We start from the raw sequence: 25,684 nt of genomic DNA, 5'->3' as shown, positions 1-25,684 counted from the left end.
TTGTTTTTATTGACTGAGTCTTGATTTACACTAGGTAAATAGGCTCATGTAGTCCACGATGCATAACTGTTCATGGGCATAAATTAAAGCTGGCAAGTCTCTTTTGTACCATTGGTCCTCCAGATGCAGACACAAGTATTCACGAGTCAAAGTAGCAGAATTCTCCTCTATGAATTCCAAGACTTTTATCTAGATCCTAATAGGAAATTCTTAGCTTAAAGAGGGATAAAAGAGTAGGTGCTGAGCATTTTCTTCAAGACATTTGAATATATACATATAATCTCATTCTATATTCTAAAGAAAATTATCCTTAGATCTCAATTTATTGTCCTTATAAGTACTGTTCTTTAAAATCTCTAAATCAATCTTAATTGATTTTGATAGAGCAATTATTGTGTGTTTTGCCCTTGAAAAAGATATGTCTTCATGCTGATGTTCCTAATTCAGACTTAAATGAGACCATTCATTTTTTCGTGATTTATGTTAGTATTCTTTCTTTGCCTAGGAATAAGCTTAAATACATTAATTCTACATATGTAATTTAAGCGTTTGCCACATGATAAATGGATTTTAAAAGTTATCCTCATTAACCAAGGGCCATTGCATGATCAAAGCCAGAATAGTGGTGATGGGCACATTGAAAACCACTGGGAAAATGTCTCCATATTCCAGTTCAAATCATCTTATTTAAAAAAAAAAAAAAAAAAAAGTACTGCTTTATGTACCAGTTATCCTCAGGAGGTATCTGAATATAGCTTAGAAAGCCCTGCATGATCAGACCACTATTTATATCTCTATCTCCAATTCTGGCACTTTGCTCCCCTCAATTCATGTTCAAGTTAAAATCTTTAATTCAAGTTTCAAATTTTTGTTGTTGTTGTTTATCCTGCCTCTGGACCTTAACCTCTACTTTCCTCTATGTTCAGGTCTATGTTTTCATAGAGATGAGATATGTACCACAGGTGATATAAGAAAAGATTTTCAACTGATGCTCAGACAAGGCTTTGTATGTCATTGTATTACAACTTAAAATAAAAGTTATTTATCTTCTAACTAGATATATCAATGGGAAAATCTCACTTCCATACTAATTGAATTTATTTGTTTGTTTACTCAACATTAAAATTGCTAATATCCTCCTTTTAATGGAAAAAGAAAAGGTCCAAGGCTCAGACTTTATGCAGAAGGCAATAATTAGCTAAGATTTATTTATATGCTTTGTGTTATATTTATTTTCAGAGATATCTTTTGCTTATAATACATCATTTTGATTTTCTTCTTATGGATGTGTTTTTTAAAACAATTTTATTTAAATTTTAAAAACAAATTGACCAAAAGTAAGTGTTACATAAATAATATTACTGGATATTTGTGAATACAGCAAAAATCATGAGCTTGGTAAGCATGTAAGTAAAGTTTTAGAAATCTTGACCTAGAATATTCTTTCTTATACTCTTCCTGTATCTCCAGTTCTTATTGAAACTCTACTTTTGTCTGAAAAACATTTTAGCACTCTAAAACATGGTTCAATAACCTCTTTTTGGGGGGATTCTCTATTTCCCTCTACATATTTATCAAACGATTTATTTCCTTTAAAATATTTATTAGTTTAATTTTAATAAATATATAAATAAAAATTATATACTTCCTTTATCTTCTGTATCAAATTCCATGAAGGTAAATGTCATTTAAAAATATATCATGTGATAAATATTTGTTGAATCAATAAATGTAGAATTTGATTGAACAAACACTCCGACAGTTAAAAGGGTAAAATTATTATAACTAGTTCTCTAAAATGTGGTCTTAAATTATTGCTCTTTTGGTTTTTTCAAGACTTGGTTCTTCCTTTAAACAAAATTAACCTATGATCAAATATGAGATGTAGAGGTGTAACTCTAGACCCACTAGACAATGGACATAAAAAGAACAGACTAATATCAGACTTCGTTCACTAACTAGAATGGGATTTCCAGTGGTCTATTAGCCTGAGAGTCTACAAACTCAAGATTTGGTTGAGCTAAATCACTAGAAAGTATGTCATATTATACATGTAGTTGGGACTGAGACAGAAAAATAACCACTCTGTTGATAATTTGTCTCAGAGTCTTTGCACTTGTTGATGGTATCTTGTTGACACTCCAAGCATGTTAGACATTCATGAAAAGGAGACTTATTGAGGGTAGGTGTGACCAGAACCTCATAAACCAGGGCTATGAATAGAAATGAGTGGCAGAGATTTAAGAAATCTTTAACTTGTAAGGGAGTGTGATGCATGTGGAGGGAGTCAGTCTTGCAATTGCATTCAGAGAATATCTATTACTGGAAAGATGACAACTTATCGGTTAGTCAGTAATTGAGAATTTGATTAGGTAATCAATAATTTACTACCTTAACTGTCCATAAAATATTTCATTGCAAGATCTTAAGTGAATTTTGAAATTACTCATGTTAATTAAATTTCTTTCTTAGGCAGTGCCTATGAAATCATAATATTCCTTTATTACAGAAAACAAAGAGCTATTTAAAGAGAAAGGCTACTGCACAGAGGAAAAACAATGTTACATATCATGTGCTTAATTTATGGACATTGCACCATGTATATCAAATTGTTATTATATTTTGCAGCATAACACATTTCTTAATGAAGGAACAGATTACTCCTACAAATATGTGTTTTTAAAATTCTCTTTGAAGTTCAAAAAAGATGTAAGGTATTGTTTTAAAAAGCTTAATTTGTCACCCATGGAAACCACTATATTGTTCTAATACATTAAATTTATATTTCATAAGGCATTCTTGGATATATTGTCTAATTATAAATATTAAAATATTACTTATTTCAAAAATAAAAATAAAAATGAAGAAAACATGGAAATGATATACAATCTGTATGATTTTAGAGATAGGTAGGGATAGTTATAATCATTCATTCAACAAATATTTATTTGATCGATATATGTGTCATGCACTGTACTGTATGGGTGCTGCCTCCATGGAAGTTTTATTTTTTATGGTGGAGATCAATATTTTTTGGACTCATTTTGGAAGATATGGAATCTCAGGAGCTCAATGTGATAGACTGCTTGGTATGTCTGTTTTCTGTATACACCTGGACTGCATTTTTCATTCTCCCTTGCAGTTAGATGTGACCAAGATACTGAGATCTGAATAGTGGAGTGTTAAGTAGTAGTGATTATGCCTTGCCCGTGAAAACTTCCCATCTGTGTCCCTTCATGTTTTTTCTCCTCTACCAAGTGGCAAATGATGATAAGTTCTGAGAGATGAAGGATACAGGATCCCATAGTCATTGAAAGTGAAGAGCATCATGCAAACAAGAATCCTGCCTTTGTTATATGAAAAATAAATAAATAAATAACTGATATGTTTTCAACAGTATACATTTTGGGGCTGTTAGAGCAATTTAGCCTACCCTAACTACTATAGTCCCATGGACTCAGATATAAACTGCATGGTTTTGACCCTCAGTTCTTCTACTCTGCCATCTGCCACTTTGGACGGCTGTGATAGTCTAATTTACTTCATCAGAAAATAAGGCTAGTAATTATAATTATAACCACCACATATGGTTGTGGAAATAAGAAAGGGGTTTATGTATGCACAGGGATTACACTAGCCCCTGGTAAACAAATAAGTTTGGCTACTTTTATTATTGTTCTTCAGAGAGTCTTTAAGAATCTAAAGAAAGCTAAAGTGGATTAATGAAGTAACAAAATAGGATGTAAAAGCTGCCACAATCTTGGGCAGGTTGGGTGGAAGAGATGGGACATAAATGATCAGTGTAGATCAAGAACATACCCTCTGGTGATGAAGTTGACGATCTTACCAACCTCTTCACAAGGCACTGTAAATTCTCTATTCACTGAAGGTCCTTATATTTCAAAGATTGTCTAATATAGTTATATCCACGGGGAATAAACTGACAACAGTACCTGGAGAAACACAAGTTTTCTGAAAGGAGGAATACAAATAACAACTGAGAAAAAAAAAATTGAAGAAGAAGGAATAGGAGATAGAGGAGGAGGAGGAAGAGGAGGAGGAGGAGGAGGAGGAGGAGGAGGAGGAGAAAAAGGAAGGAGCTCAAGGGGAAGAAGAAAAAATAGCCTCAGCAGCAGTGACGTCATGAAGAGAAGCCATATGAAACCTAGAATCTCTAAGGGAAAGGAGAGAATTCAAGAGGCACAGAAATCTAGAAGGCACAGCATCAACAACCATCCTGTTTCATTCCTTGCTCTATCAGGAAGAGGAACTGTAGATACATTTGAAGGTAAGACCAACATGCCTTTATTATTATATGCATTTTAGCTAGTCAGAGAATTGTAAATCATGGATATGTCTATGAAGGTATCCACTCTTGCCATGGCAGGTATAATTATAAGGAAGGGGAACATTTAACAACCTCCTTGAGACAAATGATGGATTGCCTTTTAATAATTACATAGATTTAATTAACACTTATTTCCTCAAAAATAACCTTAGGTCCATAAAATATAAATATTCTTATTGTGCTCTTACATATTAATTTTTATAAAAAGAAGCAAAGCACTTAAGGAAATTTTCTGTTAACCACTTTGACAGCATTTATCCTGGTTCTGGGAAATCAAATAAAATTTTTATATTTCTCATTCTAATTTGACTAAAACTATTCTAAGTATTTCTAATGAATATCTTCCTGACTATTCAAATCTTATGATAGGTTTTCCTTTTAAGAACTGGAATTCTTGCAGAACCATGTTAGAGAAGATGAGAACAGGAGGTAGTGGGAAGTTTAAAGAAGCCCTGGTCTGGGAAAGAGAAGCCTTGTGTTTAGTGTTTAATTCTGCACTAACACAGTTGGTTAAGGTTATTGCCCCACGCATTGGCTTTGAAATGCTGATTTTCAAAGAGAGGGGCAGTAGGTGTGTTACTTTTCATCCAATAGCATTTAATTTCCTCTTAAAGTACTGCTCCTTTTTCATCTAGTGGGGATCTCAATTACATGAAGTGAACATTTAACCAGAACAAAAGAAACTAGAATCAGCCTTTGGGCGTTGGCTGAAACCATCAGGAAGAAGGTCTTCCTTGTCTTCTGAGACACAGAGCAATAATGATTACATGAGCTAAGAGATGCTTCTGGGCATTTTTGCCTGAAAACGAGATCACCACAGAGAAAAGCAGAGTCGAAAGATGAATAGAGTAAAGTCATGTTTCCATGAAACAATCTGACCTCCTAGAGCCAGCTGTCCTTGTATCTAATTCAACTATGGACCTTTTGATTACATCAATGGTTCTCACAGTGTGGCACCTAGAGCAGAAGCAGCAGCAGCAACAGCAGCACCTGGAAACTTGTTAGAAATGAAAATTTCTAGGCCCTAACAAAAAACCTATCAAATTACTCTCTGGAGTTTGGGACCAGCAATCTGTAGTTGAACAAGCTCTCCAGGGGATTCTGATGTCTGCTGAAGTTTGAGTACCCATAGGTTACATAAATTGCTGTTGCTGTGCTTCATTTGCTTATTTAATATATATATATATATATATATATATATATATATATAAATACACATAGCATTTGAAATGTTCTCTATTCAGAATTGTATTTCATATTTACTTAAGAAGTTTTAGATATGTTTAATATAAAATACAGTACTCATTTAACAGAGGTAGGTACTGATGGATATAACATGACCCTATCTGTATTTGGAAAAAAACATTCTGGCTTAAACAGATTGAGAAACAACAGAGACAAGAATAGACCAGAGAAGTGTCTCCAACTGCTAACCAAATGAATAAATAATCAAATGAATGAATGAGTGAATAAATAAGAAGAGTGCCACCTGCTTTTCGTTAGACTTTTTTGGGAGGTGGTGTGGGGATTTTGAGTTTAATTTTTTTCAATCCTATAAACCCCACACTCTCTCTCTATTGAACATGATCAGGGTGATGTCTTGGAAAATACTTTGATTCAGTAGTTCTTGAAAGACCAAGATTAAGCTCAGGCTGAAAAAGCAAGAAGCAACCATGAGAGTAGTCAAAAAGATCTCTCGGAACTGAAAGACAGGCAGAGGGGGCTGGAAATCCTGTCCAGGAAGAAAACTGTGTTCTAACTCTTAAGTACCTAAGGGAGAGTGGAAGGCGACATAACATAATGGCATACCAGTTAAAGAACAGGGCCACAGGAGTCAAACAGGGGCCAATTACAAAGTGAATTTGACATGTGTTCTCTCTAGACACAGCACTGATGGGATAATCTTATCTCAGATTACCAGCCAATCCTTGGGTCTTTTGTTTGACCTTGTAAGCTTTCTGCTTTAATATCATCTATCTCTTCCTTGGTGTAGTGATTCTGCTTTGGAAAATACAAACAGAATTGGGGAGAAAACATAAAGATAAAAAAGCCCTTTAAAAATCATCTGGTTCTTCTTCATGACCTTACATTTAGCAATGGTTTCATAAATGCAATACCAAAAGCACAAATAACAAAAGAAAAAATAGGTTAATTTAACTTTATCAAAATGAAAATATTTGTTGCATTAAAGAATTCTATGAAGAAAACAAAAAGATAACCCACAGAATGGGAAAAAAATATGCAAATCACATATCTGATAAGGTTCTAGTATTCAGAATGTAAAGAACTCTAACAACTCAACAACAAAAAGACAAATAAATCAAGAGGGAAAAAATGGGCAAAGGACTTTCATGGATATTTCTCTGAAGAATATATGTGAATGGGCAAGAAGTACATGAGAAGATGGTAATATCATTAGTCGCTAGAATAATGCAAATCAAAATCATGATAAGATACCACTTCAAACCCACTAGGATGGTTATAATAATAATTTTAAAAATGTTTAATAACAAGTGGAGTAATGAGAAGCCTCGTAAATTTCTAGTGGAAATGTAAAATGGCACAGCTGCTATGGAAAACAGTTTAGCAGTTCCTTAAAAAGTTAAACATAGAATTGTCATATGACACAACAATTCCACTCTTGGATATTTACTCTTAACAATTGAAAATGCCTTTTCAAACCAAACCTCGTGCACTAATGTTCATAGCAGGACTGTTAACTATAGCCAAAAGGTAGAAACAATCCAAATTTCTGTCAAATGATGAATGGATAAACAAAATGTCAGATATCTACATACTGAAATTATGTGGCCAGAAAAAAGAATGAAGTATTCATACATGCTATAACATAAATGAACCTTGAAAACACTATAATAAGTGAAAGAAACCAGAACAAAAGACCACATCTTGTATGATTCTACTTATATAAAATAACCAGATTAGACAAATACATAGACACAGAAATCAAGTTAGTGGTTGCCAGGAGTTACAGAGAGGCAGTCATGGAGAATGATTGTTTAATGGGTATAGGGTTTGTTTTTTAGGTGATTAAAATATTCTGAACTAGATAGTGGTAATATTTGCATTCACATTGTGAATATATAAAATGTCTCTGAATTGTGTACTTCGAATGATAAATTTGGTCATGTGCATTTTACCACACACGTATATACACACATACATAAGATCTTTGTTGTTGGAAACAGATCTTTTTACTTATACACAGTGTAAATAGAATAATTTCCTGACACCTCAAAAAATGAGATTATACAATGAGAGCCAGATGTCACTTGAACATGAAGCAGAATTTGCACCAGAGAAGAGGAATTCCAAAATTTAAGAACTCAGTGTTTACTAATCTGTTGGCATACCTACCATTCATCCTCCTGAGATAAAAAGAAAACCATATCTTTACTCTGAAATGTAAACCACCTCTCTTGGAGAGGAAAGAAAGGTCTCTACCTCAAAACGTAAGCAATTATCTCAGGAGAGATTTAAAAAAAAAGACATCACTAGACTTTATTACCATTAGAACGGGAGAAAAATAGCTCTGGAGGAGAAGAGACAAGTGTCTCTGAGTTTATTCCCCTTAGAATCTGAGCAAATGACTGTTGGGGAGAAGAGATATTCTCTATCTTTATGTCCTGTCAATTTTCATTATTCAGAAGGCTTGGACCATGTAGGAACACAGAATAAATTAAATGAAAACAGGACTGTCTTTCAAGATTGGTCTAAACAAACAAAAACTATCTAATCTAAAGTATCATTTTGTTTTTTTTTTTTTTTTCTCACTATGCATTGCCCTTTTCAGGTTGAATAGTTCCAGGGAATTCATTACCTTAGGGGACAACTTACTATATCTGAAACATGTTTGTCTTTTGGACAGGTATGCATTGGGTTTTGATTATAGATGTCATAAAAAGAACAGGATTTATTATATACAGAATATAGATTCATAGTAGTGTTTACTATACAGACAAATACTCTTTAATAATGTCTAGTGTTTAATACATAGACAAATTATATTTAGTAGCTTATGGGAATACTTACTATAATATGACATTAAATTAAATCATAATACTATGAAAAGTTTTATATTGTCTTGTTTTATTAATAATCTCATTTTTTCTACAAACTTTTGTTTTCATGCTCAGAGGGTAACACAAATTCTTATATAATTTTCCTTTAAAATCTTACCAATATATCTGACTTTGAAAAATCTGACCCAATATATAAATGTCATCAGAGTTTTGCATTAATTAATGTATTTTTAATTATAAAGAATGTAGTGAGGCACTATACCAGAAAAAAAAAAGATTTAATAAACAGACCACTTGAGTCAGAACTTTTCATGATTTAGTCACTAGTCTCTAACAATCCACTAAAATGGAGGTAGTGCTTACCCAAACAGTTATATTAAGATTACAGTACAAATGTTTAGAATTAATAATTAAGATTCTATATTAGGAATTATTTACAGTGCTTGATTCTATGATATTTTCCTCACCCGAGTGAGAAAAATAGAAACTATTATAAGCTCCGTTAGCCATAAGCTTGGACACCAAATACTTTGACATGAGATCATAGTTTGAATAATGGTGCTTTGCATGTTCAAACACCATTTGTTGCATTCCAATGTTAGATTTTAACATGGAAAAATAAAAGAGCTCTTTTCAGCATGCAAAACAACAAAATACCATTAATTTACTCCCGAATCTTGTCCCATATGCTCTTCTTTTTTAAGTAAGTGAATAACCTTATTAATATGATGGAAAAGAGACAGAAATTGTCAAAGATGAGGCAAAGCTTGCACATGCAAACCAATTAGAATAATTTAGTCTAGATACAAAGAGGTGAGAAGGGCCTTGATTGAAGTGTGCAGAATCCTGATGTATATAATAAGAACTACTCACACTCTCCACTCTCTGGCCTATAATCATAGACTAATGAAGTCTTAGCAATCTGTGATAGCAAAGTGCTCCTAGGTCACTTATTAGCTCTTTTCATAACATTAACCTTTCACTACTTTATGGGCATGAGACATGGTAGTAAATATTTCAGTGATCTTCAAAATAAGAATGGATAGGTATAGTGAAAGAGAGAGTGGATCTGTCTTCAGTGGAGGATATATTATAAGCCCAGTGACTTGGACTGAAGACTACGCAGCTATTTAGAGATCGAACTGTACTATTTTGGTAAATGAGGTACAACCCTTCTTGAGAGAGATTAGTAGGTGAATTTGTTTATGATTTCAGCTAAGCGGGAGAAAAGATATACACGTAAATCCCACCTTCTTCATATGTGGTGACATGCCAAAATTCCTAAGGAAGGTATGTATGCAAATTGGGATTTCAGGACCCATAGGTAATTGCCAAGGCTCTAGAATTAATATGTATACATACATGGTAGTAGTTTTCATATTCCACACTCACAGTTGTTTCAGAAGTTAGCCCATGTACACTCTTTTAAAAGTATCACAGTGGAAGCAGCATGGAAGCTTGATGCAATGCTGAAGTAGTATAAACATTGATTAAAGTAGAAGATCATGAGTCAGACAGCCTCAATTCAATTTCTTTACTTCTGTTTCCTCATCTGTGAAATAATGACGCATAACTCAAAAGTTAAGAGTTGTGAGGCTCAAGGGGATATTGCACATTAAGCACTGATCACACGATACCCCTTACCCTTATCTACCTCCCTACATCTCCCCTTTTTTCTTTGGTAACCACTAAACTGTTGTCTGTGTCTATGAGTTTTTGTTTGTTTGTCTTGTTCATTTGTTGCTTTCAGTTTTATATCCCACATATGAATGAAAGAAACCTTTTAAAAGAAACTTTCTTATACCTTTGACTATGAGGGCACCACCATTAGGCTCTAATATTACACCATATGCTTTTCTTAAAGATTTGATCAATATTCATAATTATGTAATTTTATGATTACTTATGTTTTGATCTCTCATCTACTAGACTATATCATCCATAAGGAACTAAGATTACATCGGTTGCCTTAATTATTGTTTTTCTAGCATTTAGTACATTTCTTTGTGTACATAGGTGCCCAGTAAATATTTATTGCATGAGTGAAAAAATTGCTAATTGTAAATAAACAGGCTTTTAAAGAAAGAAAACAAGAAGAACTTTACCTGAGCTGCTGGAAAACTAATTTTTTAAAATTATTAATGAGAGGAAAGAGACAAAGTGTAAGAGATAAGTCAAGCCTTAGAGAGACAGGTAGTCCTCATGGGCAGTGTTCTTTATATTCAACCTAAATGTTACTGGAACTTCTGTCAAGATGGTGTACTACATTGATTCTGAGCTGGCCTCCTTTTATGATCATATGAAAATTAGCACTAAACTACAGAATAACCATTATTGGGAGTTACCTGAGGTCTGGATGAACAGAAGTCCTACAACTGGGGAACATATATAAGAGGCCATCTCAAGACTGGTAGGAGGGGCAGAGATGCAAAACAGGCTGGTCCCATAACCATGTGTGGAGGTTGAGAATTGGGAGGGTTACCTTGGCTGCAGAGGTCCCCCCAGAGGAATGAATGATTCCAGTCTCAACTGAGGACACACCTGGAACACCCAGCTCAGGTGACCAGGGAAGACTGAGCCCCATAGAAAACTTACTATATAAGGCCATTCTACTAAGACTGGGAGACTTAGGAGCCTTACCTAATACATAGAAACAAACATGGGAGGGGCAGCCAAAATGGGGACACAAAGAAACATGTTCAAAATGAAAGAAGAGAACAAAATTCCAAAGAGAACTAAAAATGAGGATGAGCAATCTACCACATGTAGAATTCAAAACACTGGTTATAAGGATGCTCAATGAACTTAGGAGAAGAGTAGATCAACTCAGTGAGAACTTTAACAAAGAGATAGAAATAAAAAATGGAGATAGAAAACATAAAAAAGAACAAGTCAGAAATAAAGAATACAATAACTGAAATGAAGACTGCATTAGACAGATTCGACAGTAGATTAGATGAAGCAGAGGATCAAATCAGCAATTTAGAAGATAAGGTAGTAGAAAACATCTAATCAGGACAAGAAGAAAAAGGAATCCAAAACAATGAGAATGGTTTAAGGGGCTGCTGGGAAAACATCAAGTGTACCAACATGTGCATCATGGGGGTACTCCAGGGAAAAAAGAGAATTGAAAACATATTTGAAGAAATAATGATAGAAAACTTCCCTAATCTGACAAAGAAAATAGACAGAAGTGTAGAGAGTCCTAAACAAGATGAACTCAAAGAGGCCCAAACTCACACATTATAATTAAAATGATAAATGTTAAAGACAAAGAGAGAATCTTAAAAGCAGCAAGAGAAAAGCAATTAGTTACCTACAAGAGAGCTCCCATAAGGCTGCTGATTTCTCAACAGAAACTTTGTAGGCCAGAAGGGATTGGCATGAAATGTATGAAAAGTGATGAAAAGTAAGGACCTACAATCATTTAGAATTGAAAAACAGATAAAATCTTCCCAGACAAGAAAAAGCTAAAAGAGTTCATCAACACCAAACTTGTATTACAAAAAAAATATTAGAGGGACTTCTTTAAGAAGAAGAAAAGAAAAGATCAAAATATAAATAATAAAATGGCAATAACTACCTATCTACCAACAATTGCTTCAAATAAAAAAGAATTAAATGTGCCAGTCAAAAGATAGGGTGGCTGAATGGATAAGAACACAAGACTCTTTCATATACTGCCTATAGGAGACTCACTTCAGATCTAAAGATACACACAGACTGAAAGTGGAGGAAGAGAAAAAGATATTTTATGAAAATGGAAATTTAAAAAAAGCTGGGATAACAATACTTAAACAAAATAGACTTTAAAAACAAAAGCTATATCAAGAGACAAAGAAAGACCCAGTAACCCCATTATTGGGTATTTATGGGAAGAAATCTAAAATACTACCTTGAAGGGACATTTGCATTCATATGTTCATTGCAGCATTATTTATAATAGCCAAGATATAGAGGCATCTGTGTGTCCATCAATGGATAAATGGATAAAGAAGAGGTGGTACACATATATAATGGAATATTACTCAGCTATAAATATAAACAAATAAATAAATATAAGAATGAAATCTTGGCATGTGTAACAACATGAATGGACAGAGGATGTTGTCCTGAGTGGAGTAAGTCAGACGGAGGAAGACAAATGCCATATGATTTCACTTACATGTGGAATCTAAGGAATAAAATAAACAAACAAAACAGAAACAAGCTAATAGATACAGAGAACAAACTTATGGTTGCCAGTTAGGAGAGGGGTTGAAGATTGTAGGTGAAAAAAGGCAAGGGGTTAAGAAATACAAATTGGTAGTTACAAAATTGTCAGTGAGGTTTAAAATATAGCATAAGGAATATAGTCAATAATATTGTAATAATTATTATATATAATAATTATTATATAATAAGAATTATGGTGTCAGATAAGTCCTAGACTCATGAGGGTGATCACTTTATATGTTATAGGAATGTCTAATCACTATGTTGTTACCCAAAAGCAATATAATATTATATGCCAACTATAATTAAACATTTTTAAAATATTGAAAAAATAAATATTACTGAAAAAAGATAACATTGAGTCCAACTTGTTATTTTATAAATACTGATCCCCTGAAGAAAGGGTTATAGACAGCTTCTATATCACTGGATATAATTAACTTATTGTTTCCATGTGAAACTGTCTGAAGGGGAAGAAGTTAATGCCTATAATCTGTTTACTCCCTTTACCAGAGGGAGACTCCTAAGGGAAGTAAAAGAAAGGCCGGTAATGCTGTCTAATATCCTTGGCAGCACAATAATAGGACCTGTGAGCAAATAGAATAATATTTGTTAGGAAAGGAGTTCTTATATAATGGATAAGAATATTTGTTTTTAAGAATTGTTTGTTAACAGAGAAAAGGATGAAAAGAAGGAAAGGATGAAGAAGAAGAGAAAGAAAAAAAGAAGCATCGATTACAGTTTTGAGAAGAACACCTCCCTGGAAAATATCACCAAAGCCAGGATATAAAATGGAGATGATTCATTGACTAAATTTTTTCTACTCCTATATTTGACTTAGAGACCTTATCTATTCTGAGCCAGAGTGTGCATCCAGTGCAGGGAAATAAAAAAAAAAAAAGACCCGAGGAGTTGCTTTGATTTCCTAGACCTCAGTCTGCTTTTGGGTTCTTGATTTTCTGTATTCCTGAAATTACTAATAATGTTTTATGTGGGGTAAGATTTCTCACTCATATGAGTCTAATTTGACAATCAGATGCTTTTCGTTACCTCATCATTTATGACCCTCTTCTATAAAAGCACATTCCAGCTAGAGACGTTCATATGAAATATTGACATGGGCCAAGGAGGCATTTAAAAATCTCTTTGGGTAAGAATTCCAAAAATTTTGCTTTCCTGAAAAAAAATGAGATACATTATTTGCAAAAAATCTTTGCCCTTTGCCTTTCTCTCTTCAAGGAATGTAGATATGATGCTGTAGAAGCAGATGCTGTTTTTTTTTTTTCCCATAAAGATAAAAAATAATAAAGTCCAAGTGTTTAAAATAAATATAATCTTGATATATAGAAGCTACTAGAATAATGTCATCAGCCACAGAGCTCTGGACTTATTAGTTAAGACAAGCAAATCTCTATTTAAGCTACTATAGCCCTTTTCAGCTGCTTGCCACCAGCAGAAAAACATTTCTCAATTATAGAGTACCTTTTAAAATGACTGGAATCTTCTCAGTTAATGTTTTGGAAGGTCAAATAAATTTTAAAGTGTTATAGATACAAACTCTCAATAAACTCATGTGAATATTCAGATACTGTCAATATAATCCAAATGTCTGTAATAAAAGAAATATCCACAAATGAAACAGTGGTTTCCTTAAGTATTAGTTGAAAATATATTTATCCACACAAACTCTTATACATTAAATCTATACTACATATCTCCTATTCGATATATTTATTGAGGTTTTGAGCTTGTCAGGAAAGCTCAGGAAATGAAAAAGCTCTCAAAAAGAACTATTACTAACTCTAGATCTTCTATTAATCATACTTCATTGGATGAAGTCATATTTCTAATTTAAAATTTACATTTTGTTCCACAACTGCTTGAAAATCTTGGAGTTCGTCAGCTGACTGTTTCTTTTTTTCCCCTTATTACCCACTTCATTTCATTACGTGAGTTTGGAAGCAGAAAAATTAAATTCTGATTCACTGGTGATATGACACATATTTTTTTTTTACTTCTCGTGCCATCATTTACTTAAATTCAAAATGTTAAGAAGCATTCCCACCTCACTTGTTTCAGAGATTAAAAAAGACTATCCATTTACAGAATATCTTTTTCCCTTTTGGACTGGTAGAGGTACATGTAAAGTTGGAGGCAAAACTTATGAATTTTGAACTGTCAGTGTTTAAATTCTCCATTGTTCAATCAAATGAAAAAAGAGGAAAGGCCAAAGAATCAAAGAAGCCTAGGCTGAACTCTGTTAATTTGAAAGTAACTGAATCAAAAGAGAAACATAAATGACATCCCCAAATGACTTCATGATTATCTTCTTAGAGATTCAAATGTCACAATTGTCTTTTGTAATAGGCAGCATTTATGTGGAAATAAGTGTGGCTCAAGAAGCCAGAACAATATTGCTTTCTGCCTGAATATATTGACCTCTGTGTGGGGAGCTCCACTGCACATGAGCATTGAAACTGCAGATGAGAGCACAGTTATATAACCATAGAAGTGGCCTCTGGGGCTCCTACCTGGAGGTCATGATCAAACAAAGGATTTACTCATGCACATTCAGAAACTCACTCTCGCCACATAAGGGAAGAGAATGTAATGAGCAAAGTGTAAAGGGACTGCATTAAAAAAAAGAACTGAAAATAAGTTTTCTTGATTTTTGAATACCTAGATTTATGGAAAGTTCAAGTAAGAAGAAATATTAGAAGTTATAAATTCAAAAGACTTTATTTTAGAAATGAAAAATAAAGAGTCCAATGAGGGGAAGTAGTAACATAAATCACAGCAGGTAATGGTCAGCAGGAGAACTTAGATCTCATAACCTCCTGCTTTGTACTGGTTTCACTTTCTTGCTTACTATTATGTCACAATATCTTCCCTTCTGAGGTGAAAGTTAAAACCTTGGATAATGCTGTAGGCAAGAATAGACCATATATATTTCTGGAGCAAATAAATAATATTACAAATAATATTATCTGTATGAGATGAATGATACTATCTAAATGATAGAGTAGAGGACTTGAATTTTCTTAGTATTATAAATAAAATATCTGGTCTTTCAGTGGTTAGCCCCTGGAAAGGTTTAATTCCACTAAGCTGATGCTCTACTGTCACTCTCACTTTGTGTGTTCTCATGGTTTAGAGTTAGCTTTGATTTTCTGAATCTATTCGGGCTTATTTGCAGGGACATCAGTTTGCTTGATTGATCTGGTGCTAAACCTTATCCAACCTTTTTCACTCTTCACTCAACATTGCTGGACCTGTGGATAACCTCAGGGATAAATCTCTAGAACCACCTAGAAATTAGTTGTCCCGCTTAAATTACTATGAACCCACTATAAATGAAACATATTCACAAAAATACATGAAGATTACAACTCACTCAGATCAATCTCAAATTTATCAAAATATGTTAAACATTGTAGTTTGATCTATTTTGGTCCCACAACTTGGATCTTCATTTGAGCATTTCTCACCAGTCCCTACCTTAATGTCACTGAAGCCTTACTATGGTCCATGCCCTGTAGGGTGCCAAGTAGTGATGATGCTGTACGGAATTCTGCGCTATCATAATAGCTTTATAATTCTTCCAAACACAGCTAATTTATGCCACAGGATGGGAATAATTCCAACTACAGGAATTATCTTAAGCAACTTTCTATCTTGGTCACAGCACTCTATCCCATTTCATCCGTACTTAGGACTTCTAATTATATAATGAGCTGTATTTCAATGATTGTTATTTTCCTACATTTACTACTTTCTGAATAAGTTTCTTTCTTAATAAGAGGGTTTTGATTTATTAAAGGCAGCATGTGCCCAACTAAAAAATTACGTTTCCTAGCCCCCATTGCAGGTAGGTATACCTTTGTCCTAAATTCTGACCACTGAGAGATAAGAGGATATGAGGTGGTTCTGACCTTAGAGGTTTCATAAGTGGGAGGAGGAACCTAGATGGGTTGCTATTGTTCTTGGAAGATGATGGATATGCATGATATATACATAAACACATACATACACCAATAGACTTCCAGAAAACCAATGCAGAGGACTTAGGGAACAATTAAAAAAGGAGAGTTTATATCAAAAGAGCAGAGCACAGGGCCACACTTTGGGCTATTTTGGACAGAGTCTACACAGCCTCCTAACAAGCTATGATAGTGGATGACCAGTGCCTGGGAATGTTTCCCAATCTTTTTCTGAGGGCATTTTTTAATATGGTAATTCAAGGCTTTGCCCATTCCCCATCATTGTATGTTGAGTGTGTTAGGCAGAGGTAATTTAACTCTTAACTTATAGGTCACTGGATCCAAAGAAATCCTATCAGGAACTAATGCATGAAGAAGACTGCACAGATACTAAGGAGATGAAATGTCGAGGTTGTCCATTTATGGAAATAAAATTTTCTCAAAGGCACAGACCGTGGCAAAGATTGTGTTAGTTTACATTATACATTATTTCTTGTTACATTGTTAGTAGAACTCTGATCCCTGATGACTACAAATGCGTCCTGACATCACTGGGTGGCTCAAAATTAGATATATGTAGAAAAAAAGAAGCCATTTTAGCTTTCTTTTCTGTCACTAGCAACTGCAATTATTTTCTAACTGGTATTAACCCTGGATTCAGTGTTCTTTTATTCTAGAGGAAGTCCCATATTCAACCATCATCATAAGTATATGAATTTAATATTCATATACTTAATGATTATAATTCCTTGCACAGTTTTCTAAGTTGTAACATTCAGATATACTTTTTTTCCTACCTTGATGAACATTACCACAGATAGACTAATTACTCTATTAAGTTATTAAAAAGATGTGGCTTTGTATTCTTTTAAAATAAAGGATGAAATAATAGGTAGATATGATTGGGTAAAAGCATTAGAGATTCAAATTTTCATTTCATCCTGTAAAGAGCAAAGAACTTATCAATCCACTGGTGTAAAACAACTATGGGTGTTAGTGTAATTTTTTTTTTTTTTTAGTTTTGTTTTAAACCCAGGTAAAACCTCCTTTATATACAGAAGATAGCAAATTAATAAAAGGAATGAGTATTCATGATTGGGTACATGCCATGTGCTAATTGCTTTTGTTGCATTAACACATCTTTATGAGTTAAGCGTTCTTTTCCTTACTATATTATGATGCTGAGATTGCAAGATCAAATAACTTCTAAATTTTTACACATCTCATAATGTTGAAACCAGAATGAGATAGCAGTTTGTTTAATTTAAATATTATGTTCTTTCCACTACTTCAGATTTATTACACAGGGGAGATTGTGACATATTGCTAGATTAATGTTATACGGCACTTTTTAGAGGGGTCTAACCCCAGGGACTAGACCTGTACCCTGAGGTGGGGCAGGAAGCAGGAAAACAGCCTTTGCTGTAGTGAAGAAGATTATTTTATCAGGCAGAGACAAAGATGTGGAAGATTCTACTAGAGAAAATCTGGTGTGGCAGGCAAAGTTCTCAAATGGCCACCATGATCCCCATCCTCTAATATTATACCCTGGATAATCCTTTCCCCTTGACTTTGGGCAGAACCTGTTTCTTTCTTCCAACCAACAGAATATGGCAAAGATGATTGGATGCCATTATCTTGGCTAGGTTACATTTCATAGCAAAGGTGAGGGGATGTCACTCCTATGATTATATTAAGTTATATAAGACTCTGTCTTCACAGACTAGAGCAAGAGACTTTACTTCTTTCCCTAAAGAAGCCAGATGCTGTGATCTAAGCTGCCTATGGAGAGAGTCATGTGGTAAGGAACTGTAGATGGCTTCCAAGATCTCTTAGCACTATAGCCACAAAGAAATGAATTCTACTTACAACCTGTATGAGCTTAAAACCAGATAATATCCCCAGTCAAGTTTCCAGATGAATACACAGTCCAGCCTACAGCTTGATTACAGCATTATAAAATCTTGAGCAGAGCATCTAGCTAAGTCATACCCAGACTCCGGACCTAAGGAAACTGTGAGATAATAAATATGAATTGTTTGAAGCCACAAAGTTTGTGGTGACTTGTTACACAGCAAGAGAAAACTAACATAACTGGGGAAGTAGTTGGTATCAAGGAGGGTCAGTTCACTTTTCCAGGGTAATATGATCAGAAGGACTAGAGTGTTAGCCAGTGTATAAATAAGCAACTCAAGAACAATGCAGGACTTGAGTTACCTGCACAAAGGAACAATATATGGGTATAGATTAAGAGTCAAGCAGGCCCAAAATTAGCCGAACATTTGTTCATTCTGTAAACCAGAATTGATTTTAGATTGTAATAAACAAATAACAGCATTTCTTTCAGCAAAAAAGAGCTGCCATCTGGCAGACACACATTCAGGTAACAACCTAAATCGTGTTCCACCAACACAAAGAGGAGGCTATCTTTTATAATAAAAGTCCCTGCCAGGTTCTCAATTAGGTCTGTTTTATGTAAATTAGGTATCCAAATTTTGCAGTTCTGATTGAATGGGTCAGGTCTCAGTCTGTTGGTAGACAAATGAAACCAAGGCTTCCTTATAGCATTGATGGACTCAGAAGGTATAAACAAGCAGGGCATAGTGTGGGGAGCTGAGAGTGCAGTCTGAGGTACTTCCTGGTGTACAAAGTACATAAGGAGCTCCCATCAGCAAATGGCCACTAAGTTCTTATTATTCATAAAATTCAGGCCCTTGAGTGACTATGGGGAGTCCATCTTAGCTGATAAATTCATTCTCAAGGTTCACATCAAAAGAATCTTTCTTGTTGGGGTCCACAATTCATTCAGAAATATTTACTAATGACAAAACTGATAAGAAAGCAAGTGAACTAGAAGTGATATCTAAAGAAATTACCCAGAATAAGGCAGAGAAAGAAAAGAAGATGGAAAATATTGAAGATAGGTGTAAAGATACTTCTCACTCCACACCTATGAATCAGAAAACTGGGGAAGGGGTGTGGAAATTTGTGCTTTCTCTGCAACAGATTCTGATGTACACTAGAGTTTGCAAACCATTGGTAAATTTCAAAAAAAAAGATAAACGCATTTTGATTATAAAAAGTGATTGATAGGTTACTGAAAAAATTGTCTTAATTTAATTTAATTTTTTGCAAGAATATTTAAAAAAGAAAAGAATGCATGCTCATTAACTATAACATAGAAACATTGTAAACACATCTAAAACTTTAAGTTACAAGTTTTGTATTAATGTTTATGTTCCTCCACACTTCATAGGTCGAAGCCCTAATGTAATGGTATTCGGAGGTGGACCTTTGGGAGGAAATTAGATCATTAGAGTAGAGGACCCATGATGAGACTTGTGTTCTTATAAGAAAGTGGAAAAGAGCTAGTAGTCTTTTTTCTCTCTAAGGAAAAGATGGCCATCTGTATATCAGGAAGAGGGTCTTTACAAAGAATCCCGCCATGCCGGCTCCTGATCTTGGACTTCCAGCCTCTAGAAATGTGAGAAATAAATGGTTATTGTTTAAATAATCCAGTCTATGGTGGTCTATTGCAGTAGTCTGAATTGACTAAGACAGAAGTACAGAGAATTGGTTTTTAAATAAATCACAAGAAAAACAAAAGGTATATTGGGAAATATTGAATTTTCCCTTTGTTTTAATGTCACATGTCCATAAATTAATTGAATCAAGCAACCATTGTTCTTTTTATCGGCATAGAGTAAGGGAAATTTCACTTTATAATAAATCTTTCTATTTTAAAATATTGCTCTCTTAGGAACTGAAATTTTTCTTTTGCAAATTTTTATTTGGCACTGTAGTTAAATAGCAGTATATTCTTTGACATGTGCCAGAATAACAATGGATTGAGAACTTCCCAAACTGCAGGCATAATTAATGAACTCAACTGATAAAATATGTAAAGTCAAAAGAGTAGATACTTTCTTCACATATGCCCATCCAACAAAATGTCAGGTTCACTTTGCTTCAATACTTGCTTAATATCAAAGATTACAAGTACATGACATCTCAAATAACTTTTAAGTGCTGCTTTTTACTTTTGCATATGTTGAATACTTTTCATATTTTAAAGATAATCAGTTTTTAAGATACATTTTAAAGTCTTTATTTAAATATGAATTCCTTTTTATATTTAAGTTCATGAGTCATACCCACATTATGTCCCTAGAAAAAATTCTGAAAGGTTGCAGAAAAGGGCCACCTCCATAACGATGTCTGTCTATGGGTCTACATGTGCTTTCCAATCCCAAACAGAAAAGCATGACTCAGCACCATCTGAGAAAATCAACATTTGATTACAAGAGATGTTCTCAATGATGATTATTATAGCCCCAGACATACCACCAGCCCACAAGGGAATCTGAGGAGGAGAAGCAGGCAGTCAGAAGGACAGAAGCTTCCTCTTACCAGGAAGCAACTCTACCTCCAAGCAAGAGGTGGGCAACTTGGTGCCACAGAAGAAAAGTTAATCGAGCCATTGTGTTCACAATTAAGAAGCACCCCCATTCAGTCATGAAAGCCTTTCAATGTCTCTAGCACTTGGAACCAAACATAGTCTTCCTAGGCCATCGTTGGGATAGAAGGTCTGCCACAGGACAGAGTCACAGTCAGTTTGGGGCCCTCTATGAGTACTCTGTAATTTAGCTTATGTTGAAATCAATCTTCTTCACAGTCATGGTGCCTCTGCACCATGATGATAGTGCCCATGAGCAAGGAATCTGTAGCTCACTGAAGGCATCAGACATGAAAATGGCTCAGAAAAGATGACTCAAAGGAGCTGCCATTCTTAGGCTCCGGTTTGTGCTCTTAAGGGCTAAGAGGGACAAGTCAAGCTCGTAGAGCTCCTTGAGACTTAGGATACTACCCCAAAGGAGGATCAGCACTTGTGGCACTAGTGTCTGGGCAAAGAGACCCTCTAGGTGGCTGAGGACACTCTAGTTATGCCATGATTTGTTGGCCTCTTCCTGCTGCTTGCCTCAATAGCGGCCTGTGGTTTCTTCTTCACCAGTCCTCTGTCTCAGGAGAAGGTTTTTGATTGAAGTGCTTAAGATGTTCAGATGATACCCTTTAGAAGTTTACAAGTAAACAAACAGTAGCTTTCCTGGCTCACAGGCTTGTGAAACACCACTGGCACCAAGCAGTCTCTGGAGCAGAAAGGCTCTGAAGATTTGGGAGGTTCTTAGGCAGAGGTAGTCTCAGGTAGTTCTATGTTGGGGAAGAGGGGGTGTAGGTTTCCTCCAGCTCCTCATACCACTCCAAATCAGGGACTGAGGCTGGGGACAACACATCCAGCTCTAGAGCCACCATCACAATCTCCTCTCTCTTTTTGGTGCCGATACATTTTAAAATCTTGAAGCTAGAAGACAGATACTGACAATAAAGTAAATCAAGTGTTGGAAAGTAAACACTAGAAATAAATTTACATCATTAAGTTCACAAAACTTTTATAGACTTTATGTAAATACCTTTTTTAATATTAATAATCAGAAGACCAGCATTTGGAACTGTAGTATTCAGTATTTTAGTTATTAGAAACTAGTGCTCTTAAATCCAGCTTCATTCTGGAAAAGAATTTTACAACTTCCTTAATCTAGACTCTTTTTGAGAAACTAAAACTCTATGACAATTTTGCTTGTACGATGTCATGGACCAAATTATATTCCTCTCCTAAATTCTAATGTTAAAGACTTACCCCTCAATATGACTGTATTAGAAAATAGGATCTTTAAGGAAGTAATAAAGTGAATTGAGGTCATAAGGGTGGGGCTCTAATCTGATGGGATTGGTATCCTTATAAGAAGAGGAAGAAACAGCATTCACTCTCTTTCTGAGAGGACTGAGAAAAGGCCATGGAAGGACATAGTGAGAAAGCACCATCTGAGGAGACAAGTCTCACCAGAAACCCTACTGGCACCTTGATCTTGGACGTACAACCCTCAGAACTGTTGTTTTTGTTGTTTCAGCCAGGAAGTCTGTGGTATTTTGTTATGGCAGCCCAAGCTGACATAATGTTTCTAGAACAATGCTTGATACATAAAAAATGCTAAAAAGATATGTGTTGAGTAAAGGAATAAATGCAGAGAATTTTTAATACTCAGTATGGCCATAGATGTCTTAAGTTTACATCTCAAGGACATAATTATTATCTGTAGAAACCTATTCATGAACATCTAATGAATGTTATTTTTTTGCTGTTTTGTAAACTGCACATTTGTTTTTTTAAGTGTGTATAAGAAAATAAGAATATCACTCTTGCCATGAACTAGACTCTAACTTCAGAGTCACAATGCAACACCGTTCAAAGTACCAGAACAGATAGATAGATAATTGACACTTGAGGACAAAACCCTGTGTTGCCTATAAGAACACAGGAAATGTGGACAGGAAAATGATTTACTATTCATTTAATATCCTAATTTTTATACCAGAAGCAATGTCAATAATTTCCTCTCAAAGCCCATTAGGGCAGAACTAGATATTGGGGCCCACTTAATTGAAAGGAAGATAGGAAATGTGTGGGAGCATGTGGATAGCAGTTAAAATAGTAAATGTATCTGCCACATAATTAATTTTAGGTTCCAAGTTTTTAATGACTGTTTATTGAACCTATTGTGGTAGCAAATACTTCATGGTCAGGATTTGTTCAAGAAAACATTTCAGGAATTTAATACAAGAAAGTAGGTACTTACAATATATTTGTAAGAGATGATGTTGTGCAGGTCAGGAAAAACAGTGATCTCAGGGAAGCAAGAATCTGCAAGGATACCAGATCCTATAGCACTAAAGCAGGTGATTGCCTAGAAGATTTTAGAAAGTTGCTGCAGATTGCCAAAGTCCTGAGCCTAGCAATGATGTCACACGTGTAACGAGGATTCTGCCATGCTTTCTACTTTCAAATCTCTTGGCAGTAACTGTCACTGATTAAACGCAAACTAGAATTAACAGGCTATAAATTCCAGGAAATGTACTTCTAGAGTTTCACCCCAGTCCTTAAAACACACACAAGAGCTTAGAAGTGAGTGAAGAAAGTTCTTGGCTGTTAAATAGAAAATAAATGTGTGCATACATACACGAATGTGTGATTGACATTATAAGTGTTTGTAGTTCTATTTAGTCTTTGGTTTCCAGGAAATTCAGAAACTTCTTCCTTTGTTTCTTACTCTCATTCTCATATTTCATGAATATTAATAAAATCTACTGTTTTTTGATGAGTAGAAGAATCTGTAGTATTTAAATTCTTTTATAACTAAAATGATATCATAGTAATAGTATATTCTTGCTTTTGTCAGTTGTTAAAATTCTCATGTGTAAAATGCAAAAGTTCAGTTTTAGGTATAATTTTATGATTAGTCTGCATTGACAATCTCCAGTATATACTAAAGAAAATTGTTCCCATATCAAGGCAAGTCCTGATGCCCGTATCTCTGAAGTAAATGTTATAAAAACATAAATGAGAAATTAAATGTCTAATAAAATATTTATGACATTTGAATAGAGTTTATATTATCCTTATTCTGAAGTTGTGTTTGATTTTGGCTGGTAATTATAGTATTTTATGAGCAAGCAGTAATAGAATGTGGCTGTGAAAATAGTAATCTTTCTGTCATTGAACTGCTACCTTTTTAGATTTGGAATTTTTTTGAACAATTAATATACAATGTGATATTTTTGAGAAAAAAATGATTCCATTTATATGGTAACCAAAAATATAACATAACTAGGAATTGACTTATCAAAAATGCACAGGACCTATATGAAGATAATGTTACCATACTGCTGGTCATAAAGAAAATTTAATTGGAAAGTCTCTCTCTCTCTCTCTCTCTCTGTCTCTTTCTCGTTCAAGAAACAATAACAGTATACTGAATCAAGGTTTGATTGGTGGAAAGCAACACAATAGTATTGCTAACACTGTTGAAAAGATTGGAGTTAGAAAAAATATATAATTAATTAATTTTTAATTAGACCTACCACTCAATGAAGTATATTATACTACATTGTCTAAATGAATGCATCTAAATTGTAAGATTTTGTTTTTCATGGTGATATTTCTGGTTAAAAAAATTCATAAGAGGAAGACAGTTGCTAATTTGGAGCCCACTCAGAGACAAATGAACTTAATTAACAATCAATCCTTGAAGGGGATTCAATAAAATTGCATATTCAATACAATATTTTCTCATCTATGTATCCTTTCATTCACTTATTTGTTGATTCATTCAACAAATAATTACTGCTTGTCTGCAACATCCTATTTAGTATTCCAAGCACTGTAGACATAATAAAAACAAGGCAGACATAAGATATAGTTTAAGTGTTTTATGTTCACTATCATGGGGACTAAATTTTTATAATGTATATTAAAATGTCCAACCATCTATTGATTTTCTAACTGATTCAGCTCCTATACTTGGATTTGAATATGAGGTTGAATGGGAAAGAAATATGACTCCATAAACATATTGTCCCTTTCTCAAACCATGTCAGACCACTGGTGGAATTGGAAACTGACTATTGTAAGCAAGGACACTATATGTTCACTACTTTTTGAGAGGCAAAGCCCTTGTTTCCCCCACCTCCAAGTCCCAGTAAAAAGGACCTTTTCTAACTTCCAAGAAGCACATTCTCCTATTATATCATCTATATTTTTCCATGCCTGAAATCTGCTCTGAGGGAAGGCTCTCAGGATAAAAAGTCAAGGGTTTATTTGTATCTTTTTCATGTTTTTCCCTATTATTCTTCTCAAACTTTTAAGAGTGGAATGTCTTAGTTGTCCACAATAGAAAGACACTGGATAAAATAAAATACCACGGTCACGGTCAGTGATCCCTCTTCTGGATATCTGCCCCCCAAATTTGAAAACATTTATCCATAAATATATATTTCCCTCTATTTTCATTGCAGCATTGTCCATGATGGCCAAGATATGGAAACAACCAAAATGCCCTTCAATAGATCATTGTATAAAGATGCAGTACATATACACAGTGGAATATTTCTCAGCTATAAAAAGATGAAATACTGCCATTTGTGACAATATGGATGGATCTTGAGATTATCATGCCAAGTGAAATAAGTCAGATAGAAAAAGTTGAGAT

The 25,684-nt window shown here is 34.3% G+C and overlaps 1 pseudogene; it reads right to left on the bottom strand.

The window, feature by feature from the left end:
• Window positions 1-21,092: 21,092 nt before the first annotated feature.
• LOC105288903 lies at window positions 21,093-21,893 on the bottom strand (annotated as a pseudogene).
• Between the last annotated feature and the right edge of the window lie 3,791 nt (window positions 21,894-25,684).

This window comes from Pteropus vampyrus, unplaced genomic scaffold (assembly GCF_000151845.1).
Source record: "Pteropus vampyrus isolate Shadow unplaced genomic scaffold, Pvam_2.0 Scaffold20, whole genome shotgun sequence".
Lineage (NCBI taxonomy): Eukaryota > Metazoa > Chordata > Mammalia > Chiroptera > Pteropodidae > Pteropus > Pteropus vampyrus.
Note: the sequence above shows the minus strand (reverse complement) of the source record. Positions and strands in the feature narration are given on the sequence as shown.